The sequence below is a fragment of the Canis lupus genome, chromosome 38 (assembly GCF_003254725.2).
Source record: "Canis lupus dingo isolate Sandy chromosome 38, ASM325472v2, whole genome shotgun sequence".
In the NCBI taxonomy this organism is placed as follows: Eukaryota; Metazoa; Chordata; class Mammalia; order Carnivora; family Canidae; genus Canis; species Canis lupus.
In genome coordinates, this window is record NC_064280.1 from 10344174 (window position 1) to 10366087 (window position 21914).

General features: G+C 33.9%; 1 pseudogene; it reads right to left on the reverse strand.

The window, feature by feature from the left end:
* Nucleotides 1–3375: 3375 nt before the first annotated feature.
* On the reverse strand, nucleotides 3376–7977 carry LOC112642845 (translin-associated protein X-like; annotated as a pseudogene).
* Nucleotides 7978–21914: the final 13937 nt, after the last annotated feature.

Here is a 21914-nt window from a genome sequence, read left to right on the forward strand (position 1 = left end):
GAAACTGCATTGTTTCCCAGGCCCTTGCATTCTGGGCCTGTGATCCGTGAGGCAGCCCTGATGATCTCTGAAATGCCTTTGGCATCGTTCTTCCATGGTCTTAAACAATAGCTCCTGGTTTCTATTGAGATGGCTGACTTTGTATGAGTACAAATCTTCTTATCAAATGGTCAACTGGCCACACCCTTAGTGTTCTCATATTTTGCAATATGGATAGATTGAGAATTTCCCCCAATTTTAAGTTCTACTTCCTTTTTTTCTTAACAATTCAATCCTTAAGTCACTTCTCTCTTCGCATAGTTTACTATAAGCAATCAGAAGGAAACAAGCCAACCTTCAACATTTTGCTTAAAAATAGCTTCAAATAGCCAACCTAATTACCCACAAGTTCTACCTTCCACAAAGTAATAAAAGGCAAACACAAATAAAGTCTCTGATGCTCTATGACAAAGTTTGCCTTGCCTTCACTTTCCAATAATATGTTCAACATTTTCGTCTGAGACCTCACTGGAATGGCCTTTACTGCTCTTATTTGTACCAATACTCTATTCAGGATTACATAAATATTCTCCACGTTTGAGGCTTGAAGAAGCTGTCACCAGGATTGCCTTTAAAGGTGTAGGTCCATGGCAATATAGGCTTTTTCTAGCATAACTACGAAACTCTTCTAGGTTCTATCCTTTCTCTAGGCCCAATGCTGCCTCTTGATCTCTAGTTATTGTTTACAGAAGTATTCCACTTCTTAGAACCAGTATCTGTTTTAGTCCATGTGGGTTACCATAACAAAATACCATAGACTGTATGGATTAAATAACAACAATTATATCTTATAGTACTGGAGACTGGAAGTCAAAAATCAAGTTGCCCATAGATAGAGTCAGTGTATGGTGAGGGCCACACTCCGGTTCATAAATGGCTGTATTCTTGCTGTATCCCCACATGGCAGAAGAAGCAAGGGAGCTCTCTGGAGTTTCTTTTAGAAGTACACAAATCTCATCCATGAGATTTCCACCCTCATGACTTCTCAAAGTCCCACCTCCAAATATCATTACATGGGGCATTAGTTTTTAACATATGAATCTAGGGCAACACAAACATTTTTTTTAAAGATTTTATTTATTTATTCATGAGAGAGAGAGAGAGAGGCAGAGCCATAGGCAGAAGGAGAAGCAGGCTCCCTGAGGGGAGCCTGATGTGGGACTCGATTAGGACTCCAGGATCATGCCCTGAGCCAAAGGCAAATGCTCAACCACTGAGCTACCCAGGCATCCCCAAACATTTGGCTTTTAGCAAAGACAATATTATCTGGCTAGTTACTTACTTTGGTTAAGAAAAAGTCCCTTTAAGAGGTGTCTAGGTGGTTCAGTCAATTAAGCACAAGACTTTTGATTTAGGGTTAGGTCATGAGTTTAGAGTTGTGAGATTGAGTCCCACCTTGGGCTCCAAGCAGAGCATAGAGCCTGCTCAAGGTTCTTTCTCTCCTTCTCCCTCTGCCCCTTCTCTTATTTCTAAAAGGAGAAAAAAAAAGAAAAGAAAAGAAAAAAAGAAAAGAAAAGAAAAAAAGAAAGAAAAGAAAAAAAAGAAAAGAAAAGAAGAAAAGAAAAGAAAAGAAAAGAAAAGAAAAGAAAAGAAAAGAAAAGAAAAAAAGAAAAGAAAAGAAAAGAAAAAGTTCCCTTAAGATCTGTAAAGTAAGGCCAAATGTAATCCATGATTAACCAACACATTTTCAGGAGAAAGTAAATTACTTAAAAATATCACAAACTAGTATTGTAAACTACTGTCTCTGTAAGGGAAGTTGTATATTTGTAAGAAGGTTATCAGAATTCTATAGTTTAAAAGAAAATAACCCATTAATTCATGCATTGAATTATCAATTAATGTAATTGTTTTTTAAAGATTTTAAAGACTTCAGTTTTAAACATCTATAAGACATTCACCAATGTATTTATTATTTTACTTTTAACATTATAAATTTAACTTCAAGTGACAGAAGAAACAAGTTTATGTAATGAGATTATATTTTAGCAGTATGTCTTCGAATAGGGAAACCAAAAAAAAAAAAAAAAACCTTACTACCACCAAAATAAACCAACCAACCTAATTTATTAGGCATGTCTACATTTTCCTTCACATGATTTTTTTGGGGAAATTTCAGTTTCAAAGAATCAAGTCCTTGGAAACAGAGCAGCTAATCTTTCTAAAACTAAAATCCAGTATCTTAGATGCTCAAAATTCACAAACCCAATTGAAATGTCTGGTTGTCAGCCAATAGTGTCATGCTCAAGTCAGTTTCACACCACAGGGAATAATCTATAACTAATTTTAGTATGTAAATTCCAATTCTAAACATAATTAGAGACTACCATTGCTATTCCTGACTGTGTTGGCAATTGTCTTATTGCTGAATTGTATACGATAAATTTTCTTTGGCAACTTTTTATACTATCAAATAACACAACTGGACAACTATAAAAGTTTGAATTAACTAAGTATTTGAAAAATTTAAGACTTCATTGTAATTATTTAAATGTAATTTCTTATAGATACATCTATAAGAAACATCCTAATGTACCATAATGACAACAAAAGAACAACTAATAATCATTACTAAAACTTTTCAGATATATGTACAGGTATAGGATTGAACTCAAACACCAGTGAAAATATTATGATGTTAGCTCTAATTCACTATCAGACTTTCTGTGATAAAGGATAAACATTAAATTTAAAAACTAAAATCTGGGTATCCAACAATTTTTTGGAAGGCTACTTTAAATGGATTAAATATGACCTAAAAATTGGCCAGAATATTTAATGAATTCTCATGATAATACCTCATAAAATTAAGTATACTGAAACTTAATAATTTTTCATTCTTGTTCTATGGAATAAACTTATTTTGGAGGCTTGGCAAAATATTACCAAGAAATTTAAACATGAAAGTCAAGACAACATGCATAAGAACAAAATCACCAATTTAAATAACACATGGTTTCCATTAAATATTACCAGTCCAAAAATCACACAATGTAAATTAAAATAGGTATAGCAGAAAATGCACTCAAGCATGTTCCCATTTCAAAGATAAATGATGGAAGTTTAGCCAGCAAAAATTCAAATTGGCATATATGCAAACAATTGTATGCAAACTTTATTGAGTAAGATATAAGAAATGACTTGTTTCAATAATTTTATGTACAGCTTGTATACATTTTAAAACAAGTAAAACTGAAAACATTTCTATGCAAAAGTCACAATAAAGTCCAATGACATACTAAAAATACTTTAAAAGTCTCACAAAATGGTCTCTCAAAAGAATAACTGAATATGGTATTCAATAAAATAACTGAGTAAGGTGTTCTTCTTGATCAGTCCTTTCTGTATTTTTGCTTTTTTTTTTTTTTTTTTTTTTTTTAAGATTTAAGTTATTTATTCATGAGAGACACAAAGAGAGGGCCACAGACATAAGCAGAGGGAGAAGTAGGCTCCCTGTGGGGAGCCTGATGCAGGACTTTATCCTGGATCCTGGGATCACCACCTGAGTCAAAGGCAGACGCTCAATCACTGAGCCACCCAGGTGTCCCAATCATTTCTGTTTTAACTGAAAAGACATCTGCCAATTTATTTTTGGAATTTCAGAACTTCTGACTTTCAAGGCATCACAAGCATTCTTTGCTTTGGCCAAACTGTGTTTCAAAGTATACAACTTCTTAGAAATATCACAAGATCCAATGAATGAAAACCCATTATACCCATTATAAACGACATAAAAATGGGCTCATTTCAAAGGGGGTGTCAATGCCCCATTCCCCATATTGTTCACACACATCTCCATCAAATCTCCAGTTAAAATAGCCATTCTCAGAACACCTTCTGGGAATGACAGAAGGTAATCAACCAGTGTGATTTTCAGTCTTCATTTTCCAAAGTGCTTCCCCTCTGCATCAGAGGAGGGGGGTCTTATTTTCTTTTCATATTCTTCTGTTGTAAATAACAACCATTTAATTTCATCCATACTGATAAGTGACCATGTTTTGATGAAGTGCTGATAGGAGACAGCCTCCACATATTCCTGCAGTCCTGTAGTAATGTCTCTATGGATTTGATGCATGTCTTCTCCTGAGAGCTGCTGGGGGTACTTGTGGTATCTTTTGCCTAATACCATCCAATTTACTTACCGATTCAGTCAATATCTCTTCCATATCAAGAGCACTTGTAACCCTATGTAGAAGAAAAATCAAGCTTTTACTTTGAGTAGTTATATCCCCACTAAGTCTCTCCTATTTGTTGTGTTTTGCATTAAGTTCCTGCTGAAATGATCTGAAGGCCAACATCCCAGGTGAAGATAAATTAACACCCTTCCCTTCTCTTCTCTGATTATATGGGGAATTGTCATGCTTCCTTTCCCTGAACCTCCTGATCCTTTTTGCTGATCATGTTATCACCACCTACAGTGAGATGAGCAGAGAAGGGCCTTGGAGCCAGTGGCGTGCCAAGGTACTGGCTGGAGAGCTTGCCCAGTAGCCCTTTGCAGCTGGCCTAAGTAAACAACTCAATTTATTGATTTACTTGTTAAATAACAAGTACACACACATATACTTGGCACAACTCCTAATGATATAGTGTATTCCTATGACAAATTTTGAAAATCAATAATATTAACTTTAGGAACTGTAGTAAATCTTGGTGTTTGGTTTTATGTTTAAAGGCTAAAGGCTCCTGGTGTTTGGTTTTATATTTATTTGGCTAGGACTTATGCTGTGTTTAATATCTGCTTTAGCTGCAGATGTCAGAAACTAAAATTTCTTCTGCAGCTTTTGTCTCTTTTGTTGTCTTGGATTTTCCTTGACACTCCTTTCTGAATAGGGTGCCCTATCAGGTTCTGGCCTCATAGAATGAATTTGGAAGTTCTCCTTTCTTTTCTATTTTTTGGAATAATTTGAGAATAGGTATTAACTTTTCTTTAAATGTTTGATAGAATTCGCCTGTGATACCATATGGTCCTGTACTTTTGTTTGATGGGAGATTTCTGATTATGGATTCAATTTCTTAGCTGGCTGTTGGTCTGTTTAAGTTTTCTATTTCTTCCTGTTTCCGTTTCAATAGTTTATATGTTTCTAGGAATTTCTCCATTTCTACCGGGTTGTCCTTTTTGTTGGCATATAGTTTTTTTCATAATATTCTCTTATAATTGGTTGTATTTCTGTGGTGTTGCTTGTTATTTCCTCCTTCCTCATTTGTGATTTTACTTATTTGGATCCTTTCTCTTTTCTTTTTGAAAAGTCTGGCTTGAGGTTTCTCAATTTTATTAATTTTTTCAAAGTACCAGCTCCTGGTTTCATTGATATGTTCGATTGCTTTGTTGTTGCTGTTTTTGTTTTCAGTTTCTATATCATTCATTTCTACTCAAATCTTTATTATTTCCTTCCTTCTGCTAGCTTTAGACTTTGTTTAGAGGAAAGTCCTAGACTTAGCAATTAGACAACAAAAAGAAATAAAAGGCATCTAAATTGGCAAGGAAGAAATCAAACTTTCAGTAGTCTCAGATGACACGATACTCTATGTAGAAAACCCAAAAGACTCCACCACAAAATTGCTAGAGCTGATGGTCAAATTGAGTAAAGTCGCAGGATACAAAATCAATATAAAGATATCTACTGCCTTCTATACACTAGTAATGAAGCAGCAGAAAGAGTAATTAAGGAATCAGTTTCATTTACAATTGCACCAAAAACAATAAGATATCTAGGAATAAACTCTTAATAAAATAAAGAGGTAAAAGACTTCTACTCTGAAAACTATAAAAGACTGATGGAAGAAATTGAAGACAACATAAAGAAAAGGAAAAACATTCCACACTAATGCACTGGAAGAATATTATTAAAATATCTACACTTACCCTAAGCATTCTATATGTTTAATGCACTCCCTATCAAAACTTCATCAGCATTTTTCACAGAGCTAGAACCAGCAATCCTAAGATTTGTATGTAACCACTAAAGACCCCAAATAGCCAAAGCAACCTTGAAAAGTAAAACAAAGCTGGAAGCATCACAATTCCAGACTATAAGTTATATTACAAAGCTGTAGCGATCAAGACAGTACAGTAGTGGCACAGAGCAGACACATAGATTAATAGACCAGAAGAGAAAACCAAGAAATGACCTCACAACTATATGATCAGCTAATTTTCTTCAAAGCAGAAAAGAATATCCAATAGGGGGAAAAAAAGAGTTTCTTCAATAAATGGTGTTGGGAAAACTGGACAGCAACATGCAGAAGAAAGAAAGTGAAACAGTTTCTTATTCCATACAGAAAAATAAATTCAAAATGGATGTGAGGCAGGAAACCATCAAAATCTTAGAGGAGAACACAGGCAGTAACCTCTTTGACACTGGCCACATCAACTTCTTCCTAGATAGGACTCCTAGGGCAAGGGAAACGAAAACAAAAATAAAGTACTGGGGTTTCAACAAAACAAAAAACCTCTGTACAAAGAAGGAAACAATCAATAAAATTAAAAAGCAATCTATGAAATGGGAGAAGATATTTGCAAATGATAGATCTGATAAAGGGTTAGTATCCAAAACACATAACGAACTTGTGTGTTCCCCCAAACCAAATAATTCTATGGAATTAAAGAAATAAAAACAGCGGGGTGCATGGATGGCTCAGTTGTTAAGTGACCAACTCTTGATTTCAGCTCAGGTCATGCTCTCAGGGTCCTGTGACTGAGCCCCAGGTAGAGCTTCATGCTCAGTGCAGAATCAGCTTCAGTATTCTCTCCTTCTCCCTTTGCTCCTCCCCTCATTTGTGCTCTCTCTGTGTCTCTCTCTAAAAATAAATAAATAAATCTTTAAAAAAAATAAAAATAAAAACATCACAAGGATCAAAATATTCTGTGTAATCCTCTTGCTTAATATTTAGTTGTATTCATTTGGCCCAATCAATTTCTAGTCAGTTCTTTGTTTTCTCGATGAAATAGAAATTATACCACATGTTCATTCAGTTTATTACACTGTCAGAATTAAATAAAATGTGTTCAAGATGTTAAGTTGTCTAAATAGGGAAACTGAATTTGCCAAGTATAGCCTTCTCAAATGCTCCCAAACTGAACAGTAGTGCATATATTAATAGTGTTGACATGATTAAGATAACATGTGAAAACACATAGAAAATTATGAGTTTGAAAAATAACTGATGCCATTTTTTTAATCAAGAGTTGTGTTACTCTTATGTATTCTGTGCATATACATTCTTTTGATTGTGAATCAACTTTTAATTAACTACAAAAGAATTCTCTAGTTCTAGTCATGAATCCTGATGAAATAACATCTTAACCCCAGGGGCATGGAAATAAATCAATCTCGCTCCAATGTAATAATCAGAGGAACAACAATTTCTCCACATAGCAGTTAAATCTGCTGTACTAAAAATCTTGTGTGAGGTTTATACAACAATCCTTATTCCCAGCACACTGGACCAAAATAGATTATTTTAGAACTAAAATTTCTCCACACTATATAAATCGGATTTCAATTTAAATTCATTCTAAGCCCATCTATAACTTTTAGATCACTGCTTTTGGGGAGTGTTGATGCAGAAAATCACATTATTTAAAGGGAAATGTTTTAAGATGACTTTAATTTTAAAACTCAAAATCATATATCTTAACAACAGATACTGGATACGAAGCTTATCTCTGTACTCTGGGAGTTATACATTTTCCCTATCTCCTTTTAAGTCAGGGCATTCATTTAACTAGTCAATGTAAGATGTAGTAAAATTCCTGGCTACAATTTATTCACAACCATTCGAAGAAGAATGGTTGATGGATTGATATATTCTGAAATTGTGTATTGAGCTAGAAGAAAACAAATCTGTAAAATATATAAATCTTTTGTCAGGCTTTACAAGTTCAAAACCATTTGAAGCTTTTCTACATCTCCTGATGTTTAAATACCTGTGTGATGACATATTGAGGTTAGAGTTCTCAATGAAGCAGTTCTGTGTATTTCAAAGCACTTGCATTGATTTTATCACTAGATAGCAGCTATGTGACAATTGATGGATTGTAGGGACCACAGTCCATTAACTCTACATGCCTATCTGTTATCAGCAGACTTTTAAAGTCTCCTTATTTTTGATTTGCACTTTTGATATTTACTAAAAAAGGCACACTTTTATTTGACCAATATATTTTATGCTCAAGAAATCAATGATATTAATTACCTAGAGTAGACTTAAGTAATATGTATCCAAATCGATTGGTGTGTCTTAGTACTTTATTTTAACCAATAACATAAAATAAATGTTGATTCCATAAAGAGACAGAGCATTGATTTTTATTTTCTGTTGAATTCTTAGTTCTTAATAAATCATCCTGTTTATTGATAGTATTGCTGGACATGGGGGAATTGTCGGTTGATATGTCATTAACAAATCTCAGAAGGCTAAATCCACTTCCTCACCAGCCCTCTATAATGTCAGTTGAATCTTTAACACAGAGGAATTATTTTATAATAATATAATTTACGAAAAAGATCAATAAATCTAAGGAGGCTGAAGGAACATTTTAAAATCATATTGTTAGGAAGTTTTGAAAATCTTAAGGTTTGGTTAAGTGTGGACAGCACTTTCTTCTACATCATCTTCTATTTCTTCTATCATCAGCAGTTTGATGGCTCTTTTTATACTAAATGCACTTAAAAGAAATCCACAGGATCTAGTGAGAAGGTAGTCAAATTTACATGGTATAAAAATCTAGATGGAGATGCTTTTACTATTATATACTAGCTGAATTTTTTAATCTTCTTAAATCCCAGTTTTGTTATCTGTATAATATGGGTAATTATAGCTATCCTGTTGTGAGAGGTACAGGCTGAGAGGACATAAGGTAGATTCACTGCAATAAGTCAATCATTTCATAGACCATAGTTTCAAGCAAAACTAATTTGGACATTTGATGTAACTGATAGATGTCAAAATAAGATCAGGTAGGAAAGAAAGTCTTTATTGTGGTCACAGAGACATAGTTAAAGCTTTATGAAGACCGAAAGGAATTTTTATGTGTGTGACAGCACAAACGTTCTCAGCTGAAGGATTAGACATATCTCAGAAAAAGTCTGGATTACATAACATACAAAATATAAAAAATAAATAAGGGTGCTATATTTCTTCTAAATTTCAGACATCAGATCTTAATAGTCTCATTAATTGATGAAATGGCATTAATGAGATGTAAATAAGCAAGTATTACATTAGGGAATTTGATATATTTGTATTCTATTTTTTATTAAAGTAATTGTAACAAAACACTATTATTGACAATAAAATATACTTTTAACATTAACCTGGACAATGGCCTATAGTTATATAAATTATTTTAAGATAAAATTACATATAAAGTCCTGTAATAAAAGGACATACAAATCTCACAAGTCTTATGAACTGTGAGTTAATATTAAAAATCAAGTCATTAGGAAATGTTTTTTTAATGTAAATTTTGTATTAGGAAAATTTTTTAAACCATAAAAATTATGGATGCTTTGATGAAAGAAGACCAAACAATCTGATCACAAAAAATAGAAATGTATAGGTCAAGACAAGGCAACCAAAAGTATTTTTGTTCAAAACAAAATTGAAGGACAAATAGGAAACTCAGTAAAATGTTCTCAACAAATGATACATGCTCATTTGTTATGTAGAATATACTTGAAAAAATATCAAACTATTCTTTTATTATTGAACTCACAAATATTATTTTTTGGTAACATGGTTTAACTGAAAAAAGATAATGCTGACAAAGCAGATATCTTGACACATTGCTGGTAGTAGTTTAAAATGGCATAATTCTTCTAGAAAATAACCATGAGCTTTAAACATATTCATGTTAACCAGGCAACTCCCACTGTAGAATCACTCCTAATTAAATAATTCCAAACGTTTGATATAGATGTTTTTGTAAGAAATTGTTAATAAAGCCCAACATATTAATGTATTCACTAGTTCTAGGTAACCTCAACTCCTTGAGGAAATGAAGGCAAAATTCAGCATTAAAATTTTGAGGGAAAAGACAAATATTCTAAGTGTTAATTGTTGTTGTTTTTTTTTTGATTCTTCATTTGTTATGTGGCATATGCAAAATTATCCCATTACCTGATGTTTGTACCTTTTTTTCAAAAAGACATTGATTATATAATGAATAATATACAATTTTAAAAAATAATTCACAGTCTATTATAGGGTAGCAATGAAATCATCTTATGCTTCGTTGGTCTTACTAGTGACTTTTTCGAATATTTATCATAGTGAACAGTACCTTATTCTATTTGCAAGATGTAATTATTTACTGAACATTAAGTTTTGTGAAGTTCATACTTAGAGCTTCATGTTCAAATAAGAGGGAAAAAATATCTGGAAAGAGAATACAGGGACTGATACATTTACTGATAAAATCTATTTAATGATAGAAAATCTAATGAAAAACAGGTAAACACTGAATTTCTCTTCAAAAATGGGGCTAAAGTTTAAATAATTGATTTCTAGATATCTGCTTATGAACTAGTAAAATACAATATGCATCCAGACACCTTTATAATTGGTGGAAAAATAGCCTTAAGGAAGCACACTAATACTCTTGTAATTCCTCCATCATTAAATGATACAGATACAGAAAGTCCATTTCTTTCATATTGTTATTCCTTATTAGAAAAAACTTTATTAATCACTTCCTCAGGATATCTTTTTATTGAAGTTCCTATCCACACTTAACACACTCAGGTTGGAGGTTTGGGAAGCTTTTTCCAATCTTCTGTGTATCGGTTTGAATCTATACTATTCAGTTATCTCCCCATCCTCTCCCAATATGCTCCTCACTGAGATGGAGTACGTGTACCCCAAGTGAATGACACTTTGCTCTATCATTCTCCCAAATTATAGTCACCATTATCTCTCACCAAGACTGATCAAACAGCTACTCATACTGTCTCACTTTCAAGCATGCACTTTCTTTTTTTTTTTTTTTTAAGATTTTATTTATTTATTCATGAGAGACAGAGAGAGAGAGAGAGGCAGAGACACAGGCAGGGGGAGAAGCAGGCTCCATGCAGGGAGCCCGACATGGGACTAGATCCCAGGTCTCCAGGATCATGCCCTGGGCTGAAGGCGTGCTAAACCGCTGGGCCACCGGGGCTGCCCAAGCATGCACTTTCATGACCTATCGTCCACAATTTACACCAGTATAATTATCCAGGGATATAAATAAGATTATATCTATCATTTGAATGCTTAAAACATTCCAAGGGCTTTGAACTGCATGTGGAAAATACGTAAACATTTTATATTTGCCTCGTAGTCTCTCCATGCTATGACTCTGACTTCTCTCATTTTATCAACTACAGACACTCTTATTCACTATGAGCTTGTCCTGGGTTGCCAAATTTAACAAAAAAGTAAAGAAAAAAAGAAAACATATACTTAAATTTAAATTTTAGATTTTAAAAACCCTCTTTTTAAAATTTAAGTATATGCCATGCAATAGTTGGAATATAGTTCTAGCAAAAAAAAAGAAAAAGGTATTTATCTTTTTATTTAAAATTCAATTTTAACTGAATATCTTGTATTTTATCTTGCAATGATAATTCTGACTCCCAAATTCCTTTATCATCCTCAAAATTGTCCAGCTTATATACAATCACAGAGTTTTTTAACATGCTCTTCTCTGTATCTGAAATGTTCTTTCTCTAGGTTTTCACACATAACAAATGTTAAAATTTAAATGGCAATTAGGCCCCCAAATAAAACATATGTGAAAATTCAAAATATAAGGTTAAATAACCATATGCAGTTTTTTTTCAAAGATTAAAAAAGCCAATTTCACAAGTCTAGGACTCCTCCATGACCTCAAACATATAAAAAGGGACAGACACACACAAAAAGGGAGGATTTTGTGAGGAAAAATTCCTTGAGGAAGGAAGAGAAATTCAAAGCAGACAAAAGAGAACAAAGCACCTGTGGTAGCCTGAATAATGACCCTCCAAACATGCCTATGTCTTAATCCTGGGAACCTATGAATGTTAACTTTTTACAGCAAAAGATGTGATTGAATTAAAGATCTTGAGAAGGGGAGGTCATCCTGGATTCTCCAGATAGGTCCAACGTAATTGTGACGGCCCTTATCAGAGGGACCTGTGAAGAATCAATCAGAGAAGAGAGCAATGCAATGAGAGGGGCAGAGACTGAGAAGAGGTACCACATGAAGGCAGAGGAAAGGGCAAAAGCCAAGGAGTTCAGGCAGCTGGTAAAAGCAGGAAACTGCAGGGCAACAGATGCTCCCCTCAGAACCTTCAGAAGGAAGCAGCTCTGCAGATACTTTGATTTTAGCCCCATGAGACTCAGTCCTCAAGACTATGTAAGGATTAAATTTGTGTAGTTTGAAGCCATTCAACTCGAGGCAATTTGTGAAGGCGACCACAGGAAGCTGATACACCAGCAAACTCACAGTCCCTGCCCTTTTCTTGTTACATCTCCCAAACTAAAGCTGTCCTGCTCTTGGGGGAGAGAAATATCAGTTATTGCTAAATCAGGGTCACCATTTATAGTTAGACCACTGGATGTTTTAATTAATACGTTTTCAACTGAAAGTGAATTAAAGTTTATCTTTGAACCAAAATGGATCAGGAGAGTCACTGGATTTGCAAGTATTCTCAGAGTCTTAGAGTTGAACTTCCAGATCAGTGACTGTTCCTTTTAAAGAAATTCTATTCATGTTGGTCTTAAATTTGACATTCTGCGAGTGGCCCAGTTAAATTAATTCTCACTTAGTCATTCTTCTCTATTACTCTGAGTTCATCTTAAAATTTTGGTGGGGAGAGTGGTTTCAATCCTCAACCTCTTTTTACAACAAATATGATTAAATATTTTGGAATCTCTTAAAAATTAAGCTAAGCAAAATGCATTAAACCTTTTTAGTTAGCCATTGAAACAGTCTTGTTGACCAGAGAAGGTGCTTTTAGGCATTCCTTGAATGATAGATAGTATGTGTATTTCTCTTCAAAAATCAAGCACATAAATAAATGCATCTGGTAGCCTCTCTAGTCTGTTGCTAAGAGACGGCAAATTACGTGGTTTTAGAATTGGGGAACAAAGAAAATTACTATGTTTAAAGCATGTTCTAGAAAGAAGAGAAAAAAGAAAATACAACAGGATTTTTATCAAACACAAGCACTGCAAACATAATAGTATTCATCAGTATAAGATATTTCAATATGAGCACCCTTATGATGAGGGACAGGAGAGGAATGGTAATGATAAGCAGGATGACAAACAGAACTGAGAACATTAAGAAATTCTTATCTCTTTCAAAATCCAGAGGCATAGTACAAGCTTTGCTTTAATGTTAGGAAGACTACTTACTTGGTTAATTTTTAGCACATTAAGCCAATTTCTTAAAATAGCATGATAAAACATCCTCAACATACCAATTCCATAGAAGTAAGTGAAAAAATTAGCACCTTGAGGAAAGATTCATATTTTGGCTACAGACAAATGTCTAAAGTTAGCCTAGTCACTTTAAAATTATACAAATACAACATAAAGAATGCACTAAGGATAGGAAAAAAAAAATACCATTGCAATTTACGTCTGCAGGCTACTATTCTACTTCTATCTTATAAGTATTGGCTAATGCTCAAGACTCTGCCTCATTTGCTCTTTGTATTTTATACATTCTCCAAAGAAAGTCCATGCAAAAACTTAAAGTCAATAATTCACATCTCATTTTATCTCACTTAATACTAAACTGTATTTTTATATACTTAACGAAACACTAAACATCATTTTCTGAATGTTCATGATCATTTTCAATGCAATCCAAAATTAAGCACCTTCAAGAATCTCCTCTTTCTCCTATATTTCTACATTGATTAATAACATTCTCCTTAATCATTTGCCCAAGCAACAAACCAGAAACTATCCTACATGCCATTCATTTTCAATATTTAATCAATTATTAGTACTCTGTTCCCTCATATTCATCCCAATTCTGCTACTTACAAGTTCATCATCTACCTTTGAGGTTATCTCAAATCACTCTTTATTGATCTTATTAACTCTCCTTTTGCTTCCCGTTATTATATAGTACTATTGGCATTTACTGGAAACTGAAATTCTTTACCAAATCCCTAACAATGACTTAATGAAATAGAAACATTTTAATACATGATTTCTCTCTCCTCTGAAACCTATATGTCCACTGACCCTGCATCACTTTAAATTATATTTTTTCTCAACTTTTCTTCAGTCTGCACTACTCCTATAAAGCCTTTCTTGATGCCTACAGTCACAAGTAAATTCTCCTTTCTCTGTATTTCCACTCTGCAAGTAAATTCTCCTTTCTTTGTATTTCCACTCTGCCTTATTTAAACCTCACATATCATTCAGAGTTTCTGGTTGCAACCAACAAAAATATTATAGCCATTACCACTCTAACACTGCATGGTATTTATCTTGTTATTTCATACTGCACCATACTAATTCACTGATTTCATATTTGCCAGCCCCTGAGAACTGTAATCATTAAAAATACTGGGACAAAAAAAAAAAATAATAAAAATACTGGGACAGTATTGAACAGAGTTCATGGCATGCAGTACATGTTCCTTGTATGTATGCTAACTGCATTTTAAAGTTAATCACATGTAATAATTTAGATGAAATGCATTTATGTGGTTCATAATAAGATTAGGCAGAAAACGATTCAGTGTTGGTGGCAGTAAGGTGAACTGGGTACTCTGAGCCTCATTGCACTAAAGTGAAAGTATAGGCCATGTAAATTGCAACAGGAAGAGCTTAATATATTATGAACTTCTCGAGCTGAACTCCAAAATAAAAATAAAAGCAAACTTGGTTAAAAAACAGAATGGAAAGCAGTATACCAAAATAAGAACAAGAACACTAAGGCAGTAAGCAAAAGGATAGCCCTGAAAGCAAGTAACCATTTCATTACTGTTTTCTGAAAATTAAGGTTAAAAAAGGCAAACCTTAGGTATAGTCCCCAGGTATTTAAGATATTGAAATTATTAGACATGAAAAATAAAATTATGTAGGAAATACATGTGGAGACCGAGAAAATTAAGGCCATTCCACTTTAAGTTCAGCATTAGCACAAGTACAGCCATCCCAGGCCCCTGTGAATAAGCTAAAATTTACATTACTGCAGTTACAGGAAAAAAAAACAAAACAGCTTTCAGCTTAACGACCTAGAAAGCCCCATATTAGAATGAGGACAGAGCCCAAACCAAGGGCAGGAAGCCCCATATTAGAATAAGAACAGAGCTCAAAGCCCTTGAAAGCCCCATATCAGAATGTAAACAGAACTTGAGAAATTCCTTCCCCCCTTCTGGAGATCCCCTAGACCAGCCCTTAAAACTCAGCTGAAACCCACATCGGGGTCCAAGTCCCTACTCCGCTATGTCGGGTATACTTGGACCCAAGCTCGAGCTTGTAAATAAACCCTCGTGTGTTTGCATCGGTGTTGGCTCCTTGGTGGTTTCTCGGATAAGTAATCTTGGGCACAACATACATACAAAATAAAAAAAGGAATCACATAAAAAATGAGCAAGGAACAAAAGATTATATAATGGCCTACAGAATTTGAAAACTATATAGATGTATTTTATACATGTGAAAAAATTGTTTCTAAGTTCTAAAACCAAAAACTGTAGATAAGACACACACTAGGTAGCTGGAAGTTTTGATGTAACTAAAAAGAAGCACAGAGAGATTTAAATATAGAAAGAGTCAACAGATATTATAGGACATGGAGGATAGAATGAGAAAATGTAAAATTAGCTAATCACAGTCCTAGAAGAGGAAATAAAGATGTTGGAAGATAAACAGTATTTTAGAGATAAAACCTAAGACTTTTCCAGATTTGTTGAAAGATGTGAAGCCTCAGATAAGCTGTCACAACACTTTTGGCCTACTTCCTACTTGAAGTTGAACAACTTCAAGTTTTGCAGGCCACAGTTTACTTTTTGTGTTATGACATTACAATTTTTGGTGAGACAATCCCTAAAAAAAATAGCCTATTTGTTTCTGGCCACTGCAATGTACAAGTAGCTACAGTAGTCTACAACTACAGATCCTGTTGTTAAGCCTCAGGGCTTTATCTTATATTTAGCAGTCTCTGTTTCCTGCTCATCCTTCAACTTGTTGTTTTTTATGAAACAAACAACTAGGGTTGGACCTTGTGCCCTTTTACATACTGACTCATTCTATGCTGGCCTCCATCACAGGGCAGAAATTCATAACAGAAGATGTGTTCTAGAAGAAGGTTGGGCCAAATATTTATCTTTTCATAAGACCAACACTTCAGGGTCATAGATTCTAACTCTTGTGCCTTGTGATTTAGAGCAAAAGGCCTCAAACCTCCCAATTCTCCATTTAAGTGGACAATAAGCCACAAGCAACTGTAGCACAACTTTTTTTCCATCCATTACAACTTGCCGTCAGCATATGTCTAGCCTATTCACATTTCTTTTGCAATGTTTTGTTTACAAAAGAGGATCAGCAATGACTTACACATTTTCTTAATTTAACCTAACATTCTCACTAACATTACAGTGTGGTAGGTATATGGTTTGCCTTCCATGATAAAATCAACAAAAATTAGCCAAATGTTTCACCAGGGATAACTCAATACTATAAATATATCAACTCCTCCCAAATAATTCTATAGATCCATTATACCATTGCAAGATTTTTCCAGTAATTAAGTATAAAATTTAAATGAGGAAGTCAATATCTAAAAGTAGTTTGAAAAAGAATATGTTGGGATGGCTAACCTTACCAAATGTAATTTTTAATACAAACTCTCATACTTAATATGGTGCTGTTTTGTAGATTGACCAATTAAAATATCAAGCAATATAGAAACTCCAGAAAGAGATGAACAGATATGATGAACATTGCTTTATTACAATGATAATATTATAAGTCTTTACAATAATTGTTCTGGAACAATTGCTTAAATATCCATAAGGATAGGAACTGCATTATTATATGAAAGTAAAATTAGGTCCTTTTGTGTAATTTATACACAAAATTCAATTCTAGATAAACTTTAAAACTAAAGTGAAGAAATTATAGAACATGTTTATGATCTCAATTTTATAAAGAGCTTCTACAAAGCACACAAAATGAATAAATCAAGAAGGTGAAAATTAACAATTTTGATTGTTCTGAAATTGGTAATTTTTGTTGATAATGGAAGGATAGAGCAGTGTTTCAGAGAAAAGATTTGAAAAGCATAGTTCAGAAAGAATGATATCCAAAATGTTCAAGAAATGCACGTCATTAAGAGAAAATGAGACATCCCAGGAAAATGTGGCCTGAATATATAAAACTACTACTGCACAGAGAATGAAACATGAATGGCAGAATGTTAAATCTTATTAGTATTAGGGAAAAATGTAAATTTTGAAAACATTGAGATATAATTTTTTCCTCTCTAGATTTGTAAAAATTGAGAAATTTGTTAATACCAAATTTTTGCATAGATAAGTAAATAAATACTTGTTTAGTGGGAGTGTATAAGTGATAAAAACCATTTGGAAGTATCTTTGTATTATCTAATAAAGATGAAAACACATAAACTCTAAATACCAGGTATTTCACTGCTGAATAACTTTTGCAGAAATCTTTGTATGAGTATAGGGGCATACAAAAATATACAATGCAGTGCTGCTTATGATAGGAAATACCTGGAAACAAATGTTTTTTAACCAGAGACTAGATAACTGTATTAACAGACCAGATATTCATACCATAGGCTATTAAATATCAGGACAGATAAGTATACAATAGTTACCTAAAACAAAATTAGTAAGATTTAAAAATGCAATACTTTTTAAGAAAGGCCAGCTATGGATGAATACATAAAGTAAGATGCTGTTTGTAAAAGACTGAAAAAGAGGCACAATAATAATTTAAAAACCCATTGTTTATGAATAAATGCCTTCAGGATTAAACTATAATAGGAAGGTAAAATTTGATAAGCAACTACATTTGGCAAAAGGCAGGAATATGGGAAATGGAGGAGTACAGAGATGCATGCAAACTCATCACTAATGTTTTTAAGTGGAGTTGTGCCTCATAGTATAAATTATCTTATTATACTTCAGAACTTCTATGTATATAATGCATTTTGTTTTGTATCATGAAATACTGCATATCTCTACTGCAATCTTAATATCATTATTATCCTATGATTAATTCTTGTCCCGGCTAGGTACAAACACTGATGAATAGATTTGAAAAGTTTCATGACTTCGCTCTCCTTGATCTCTGCCCTACAGCATTGCAGCGGTTCATCTTTGCCTCTCTTTCACTCCTTTTTCTTGTGAAGAGTGAAGAAAATAAAACAGACATATGGGTCAATTTTTTTTTAGGAATATCACTTAGATATTGCGCCTATGGGAGGGTAAATGCATGAAGAGAGTACACAGAAGAGTTTTGTGTGTAAAGGAGAGAGGATTTACAGTGATACAATGGCAAGAAAAGAGTTCAACTGATTCGAGAAGTCTTTTGAGAAAAGAGAAAAAGAAGATTCCCTAGAACTGCACGGTTCTAGGGATTCAAACAAAGGATATTTTCACCAGAGGTGACTTCAGACTATTTACTCCAACCCCACCAAATGTTTTTAGCAAAACATATTTCAGAGTGCTCTTTATACATCTACTGCTTTGAGATTCCAACACTGAGCTCTGGATTTTCACACTTAATAACAACAAACAAACTGAGAATGAGAACTTTGTTAGAGAAGGTATGTGACTTTCATGAGAGTTCTAAAGCAATTAGTTGTAGACATTTATCAGGATTTTATGGTTACCCAATATTTTTCCTGCTTGCCAATTATTCCACCATGGGATTCCTGCCTTATACTGCGACAGTGATTCTTGGACATCAGCCCTGATTGTTATCCTCTAAGCGAAAGTAGAGTAATCTGCAGCACTGAATGTTCTGTGATGACAGCAACAATGTCCTCACTAGTTCAGTTCTGAAGTTTCAATAGTTTTGCTTTCTTTTTCTTTGTTTGTGTACTCTCAGTGCAGAAGTTGGGTACTGGGGTGGACGACGAATTTATGGAAGATTCACATTTATAGACATTGCAAATTGAATTCCTCAAATTCTATTTCAACCTCCTTATCCTTTGTGTTATTATTCTGAGAATAAGAGGCTGAGAAGTAAACACCCAACATCCAGTCTTCCCTTGAACCTAAAAGTTTCTGTGTTCACAGTTTAGGCTAGTGAGATAACAAACATTTGGGTAGATGGTTTTCCCTTCCCAGGGAAAGAAAGGAAGAAGGAAGCAAAGGAGGATGGGAGGGAGAGAAGGAGAAGGGAAAGGAAAGGAAGAATATGGGAAGGGAAGGATATGAGAAGGAGTAAAACATGAAAAGAGAAGAGAAAGGGAAGAAAGAAATCTTTCTTTGTTGTTGTAGTTCTCCTCTCACCATTTCAACAGCAAAAAAAATGTAATAGCCAGATTGAAACTTTGAAGTTTAAAGTCTTAAGCAAAGAATACAGGAATATAAAAGAAGCTCATTGAGGGAATATACACTGGACACGGAAAGGCCTCCCAACAGATATCTTGTCATGTAAAAAAAAAAAAAAAAAAAAAAAAGAAAAACTTATTAATTATTCAGTCATGTAAAAAAATGTACTTATTAATTATTCAGTCATTGTATATTACTTTTTCCATTGCCCAGGGCCTAACTGAAATAGTTCATGGCACAAGAAGAATAAATATCATGGAAATTGATAATGTTTGACTTTTTATTATATTTAAATAATAATGAGCAATTATATTATTACATAACAAATGGGCACACTACAAGCAGAATGAATTCTGAAAATTACAAATATGTCACCAAGTTTAAATCAAATATCAGATTAAGCCTTCACATTAAAAAAAAATAAACCTTCACATTTAAAGAATTAATAATCCTCACTGTGCTTTGTGAATAGTCTTGATTGATTAATATGAATTATTCATTGTAATTAGAATTATACTCATATTCTCAATCTAAAGTTTAATTTTTATCTACATTTCAAAGTTGTTTTCCAATTGTTTTTAATCCATGCCAACACCAGTAGCTTTTCCTGTTGACACATCCGCTCAACAACTTTGGATTTAAAATTGATATTATAAATATATTGTCTTAGTCTCAATCTGCTCTCACAGACTCTCAAAATATCTGCCTGCCTATCTCAGGTATTCCTCGGAATCAGCCGAGTTCTATCTCTATGGTACTCATGAGGAAGCAAGACCCTGTTTTTCTGCTTCACTATCTTCCTGGTGGTTTTCCATGTGGCTTCTGCCTGAGAAGAACACTGTTCAGCATAGCAGAGCTGTTGCCTGCCGGTAGTTTCAGGAGGCCCTGGGAAAGAGAACAGTAGCTGTCTCTCAGCTCCGAGTTAGCCTTTGGCATGCAGGCACTGAAGATAAATATTGCTTAAACTCAAATCTCAGAAAATATTTGTCAGCTACTTCATATCTTATGACATTAATCCCTAAAGATTTCAAAGAACGGTGTGATTCTGTTGATTGCTTGAAACGGACCTTGCTAACAATTTTGCACCATGTAAATAAGCTTATGGCACAAATCAAGTTCAATTTATGATTCCTTTTGAGGAGAATGTGGTGGTTAAACATTTGCCTGACACCACTGATTCAAAAACCTTTACCAACCCAAACAAACAAAACAAAACTGAACAACAGAAACAAAGAAACCAAAACTATCACTGAGTTTAGGAATGGGAAGGAGATAGCATAGACTTTTGCCATCATTTGTCCATTTTTTTATCAGAATCTGGTACACATAGAAAAATTAATCAAATAAACCACAACAACAACCAAAAAACTCTATACCTTTGCCTCTAGCCAAAAAACAAAGGATCTTTTTGTAATAACTCATGAAAATGAAAGTCTGAATGTATTAACTGCCCCCAATATCTATAAACAACTACATTCTGAATTATTTGAAATTTATGATATAAAATCAAGAGGTTTATCGAAATAGAATCTGTTTCCCTTTTTGATATTTTTTTTGTAATTAGTCAAATTTTAGGCTGCAACACTGCTGTTGATCTGCCCTTCTTCTCCACATCAGACAGGGCAAGCTGGTAAGAAAATCTGGGTGCCCTCTACTTTGATAGAGGCAGGGAGTTCAGATCTTTAAGCGCCAGCAGGTATGTAGGGATCATCATTTCAACCCTGTGTCCTAATTACCACAGAGTCCCAGAGCCACTTCCCCTTCTCTAACAAGCCATTTTCTGATTTGCTTGGAACCCTGCTCCCTCCAAAACATCTTATTATATGAGTGATAAATACCTTTATATTCTTTTGTTTTGTGTATAGCACCTTTAATCATGACATCTGAATCAAATTAAGGGGGTATCCTATCTGGATGAAATAATGAAAATAATTACAAAGGCTATTTGGGCTGTACTTGATCCAATGGGAAAGAATAGCTAGGGGAAAGTCCATAAGGAAATGTTGACTAGAATGGTATTTATTTATATGGAATCTAACAATCTGTGGGAGAATGCTAATATTATAATTTGTCCATATTCTTTGGTGTAGTGTAAGGTATTCCTTGCTTTTAATGATGCCATTATTTAAATCCTGTGCCTAGAGTCCAGCAAGTGGGAAAAGATGCAGTACAAATAACTGTCCAATCATTAGCTGCAATGTAAAGCAAGAGGCTGTGTCTGACTTGGTGCAGCATTCTATCTTCTAGTATCTGAAACAGTGACTCTTTGAGCAGAATATACAGAGCACAATAATATTAGAAGTAACCATACATATTTTAGGCTTATTTAGAATATCAAGGACTATCCTTTGGCTG